The following is a 3,760-nucleotide window of genomic DNA, read 5'->3' on the forward strand; positions in this document are numbered from 1 at the left end:
AAAAAAAAAAAAAAAAAAAAAAAAAAAAAAAAAAAAGAATGTATGCTTAAGTGTGGTTAAAAATGTAAAATAATTCAACAGAAGAAACGATAAAGAAGTCTTGTATCGCAACCTAGTCGACTGTTTTCTTCCTATTGGCGCATAAAATGATAGGTTATTTTATAAGTAATTTATCTTAAATCCAACAAAATATAGTACCTTCAAAATGTCCTGAAAGTAAGATTTCTGTTAGTACTATGCAGATATTGTCTTCTAGTCTATCCCTTAGCAACATTGTTTATGATAGCTCTCAAGAATCACAATTATTTCTTAATATATTAAAATTCATTTTTCCCTTAAACTCTTTTATTGATTGCTTGACAGGCCTTCCATATCTTCTGTTAATATATTATTCTACATCCTCTCTTTTATACTTTAAAAAATTACCTTAGTTTTGAATATGCATCTAGAATTAATTCTGATAAAATTTAATGTAACCTCCCAAATTAACCATTGCAATTGTATACTTAATATAGTTTGAATTTTTAAAATTTCTTCAGTACCTGGAAGCATAGTATGTTTTTCTAGTTTCTTCTTTCTACTTTTTCTTCAGACTTGCCCAAAGTTTATTTACTTTTTCAAATATCACAATATATAGCTTGAATTTTTTAAATTTCTTCAGTACCTGAAGTATAATATGTCTTTCTAGTTTCTTCTTTCTACTTTTCAGACTTGCCCAAAGTTTATTTACCTTTTCAAATATCGCACTTTGAAAACAACTGCCATGGACTTCTTTTTTTTTTTTTTCTTTGAGACAGGGTCTCACTATGTAGTTGAGGCTGACCTGGAACTCACTATGTGGCCGAGGCTGGTCTCAAATTCACAGTGATCGTCCTGCTTCAGCCTCCTTAGTACCGTGTTTACAGGCTTGCGCCACCATGCCCAGTAGGACTTCTATTTTTTTGTTTTTTATTTCCCCTCATCAAGTCCACCCATGTTCCTTCTGTTATGTAGCCCACCCAATAGTTTTCCATTAGAAGTCCTTTTCTGTTTCAAATGTTCATGACTTCTCACATTCTGTTTATGCACAAGTCAGGTTCTCATACCCTCCTGGTGCTGACAAGTGCTATTCCAATAGCCTGTAATCAGTAATTATAGGTGATACAAAAATATTATTTTGGCAGCCCTTGTACATTCTACTTTGGATAGATAAATCCTCTGTTCCTCAAAGTGTGCTATGGTTACTCCGGGTTAAGAAACAAAGAGATTCGAGTGATTAGGAATAAGATAATGTGTGAGAAGAATGCACAATGAATCTTAAGTAAGGAAAATCAGCACAAAAGTATTAACCCATATTGGAACAAAGGAAAAAAATGAGCTCAAATGCATATAAAAGAGTCCCTAAAATGAGTCAGGAGTTGGATAAAAACCAATAGGGCAAACACGTTACCAGAAAATTTTAGGAAAAGAGAAGGATCACTAAAAATAACTACATATATGAAACCCAGATGGTCACTCAAGCAAAAAAACAGACTCAAAAAGATCCTGAAAAATATCATGCCCCCAAAATCTAGCTCACCAAAGAATAAACCAAACTGGAGAAATAGGAAGTGACACTATATAAAATGAAAAGAGATGGAAAATAAATCCTGTTAATACAAAACAGAGATTAAACAACAAAGGCAAAATGTACTGCAGACCATATAATTAAATAGCATAATTGCTGACAAAATAAAAATAATGCAAGGTCCAAGGCACCAGAGGTGGCTAAAAGAAAGTTTAAAAATGAGGAGAATGCTGATTATATAATCTCTTACAAAAAAAAAAGATGTTCCGTACTTGATGTCCCAAAGTGAAAAAAAAGAAACCCGCAGGGACTTCTACCAGAAACAGTAGACCAGTCACTGAGATCAGCTGTCCCTATGAGGACAACAGAAAACATCTCCAAGAACTTCAGTGTGAACAAAGCAAGCGAGAATTACAAAGCCAGGATCCTCCCAGTGAGCTTGGAATTGAGCTATGCTTCTCAACCCAGGATTTCTGCTGCTTCTAGGAGTTAGGAAACAAATTGTGAGGTTGGGAAGTACATTTGAAGATGGGTACAGATATAGATACAGATGGATTGTGTATTGGAAGAGTATAAAAGAGAAAACCAGAGTACAAGGTCTTTCATACTTTGGGTAGGGACCAAGAACTGACTCCAGGAAGACCAGCCCACATGACTGTCTCTTCACTTGTGGAGCATTAAAATAGCCCTAACTAACATGCTAGTGCACTCACCTTCCTGAAAAGAGCAGTAGTTCCTCTCTAAAGAAAATTAACATTTTTCAAGGCCTCATGTTCATTCGTCAAGTTTTAATATATAATGCCAAGCACTCAATAAAAAATAAGGATAAATAAGTATGTCATGTGGCATGAAGGAGCCAAAATTGTTGGGGAAAATAGAGGACATCAAAAGCAAAGTGAAAAAGTGTTTTCCTTTAAAAGAAAAATCAAAAAGGGTTTTTCTTTAAAAATGATAAATCCATTTAAAATTTCATGAAAAATAATGAGAATCAGAAAGACAGGAAAAATGCCAATGATCAATATCAGATATTAATAATAGAATAAATATTAATTTTAAAGAAAAGATATCACTATTAATTTTATAGACAGCAAAATAATTTGTAACATATCTTTTAATGATCAGTTAATGCAAAAGGCAGCGAAGAGAAGTTGAATTTATATAGAAGTTGAATTTATATTGCAAAGTAATGGTAAACGCTATTTCACAGGTGCCGTGGCTACATATGAAGATTTAAAGTAACTGAAAAAGATTAAAATTAAAAGTCAACTTAATAAACTGGCTTAAGTTCAGATGGATGTATGAAAAGCAAAAAATCAATTGCATACCTATATATTAGCCCTTAAAAAGTGATATTTTAAATGTCATTTAAGAAAGCAAAAAATGATGTATCAAGATATGACCTCAACAAAGGCTGTACCAGCAGGACCTTTAAGTGAAGTATACAGTACTGAGACAAAGTGGTAAGACTCACCACGCGTGGGGAAGTATTTCTTATGCATGAATTGAAAGACTACATAATGTTAAAGTGTCTATTCCTTCCAAATAGATCCATGGTTTCCATGCAATGCAACATGTGTGTATGTACTATACTTACATTTATGTTTATATACACTAAGTGTGTGTTGTATTCTATCTGTTTCATGATCTAGAAATAATGCATCAAACTCAGAAAGACAAAGGAGAGGGACAAGCATATCCTTAAATTGTGTACTTCACATCACTCTGGTCTTAGTCATGGTGAAAAATGCTTCATTATATGATGGGGAACTTCAAATTAAATCTGCAGTGATGTACCATTTTACACACACCACCGGTTTATCTGACATTTAAAAGACTAGCAATTGCAATTATTAATAAAGATATGCAACAATGAAAATTCTCTTATGCTGTCAGAGGAAATAAATAAGTAAAACTACCCACTTACTATTTACACCAGAAGATAGATGCAAGCATATACATTGATTTTTTAAAGAATTTTTAAAAAAATTAAATGCACACTGAAGACACTGAGGAATATTAGGACCACATGTAACAACTGCATCAATTTCATGTAAATAATGATAAGAAAAACAAAACCCAAAAATGTATCAGCTTTCTGGAGGGTGTCAGAGCAAATCACCCCAAGCATTATAATTTAGAAGAATGGAAATTTATCCATCAAGGTTTAAAAGATAGAAGTCCAGCATAGTTTCACTGACCTAAAATTAAGGATGC

The sequence above is a fragment of the Fukomys damarensis genome, unplaced genomic scaffold (genome assembly GCF_012274545.1).
Source record: "Fukomys damarensis isolate Sample0158 unplaced genomic scaffold, DMR_v1.0_HiC HiC_scaffold_17, whole genome shotgun sequence".
Lineage (NCBI taxonomy): Eukaryota > Metazoa > Chordata > Mammalia > Rodentia > Bathyergidae > Fukomys > Fukomys damarensis.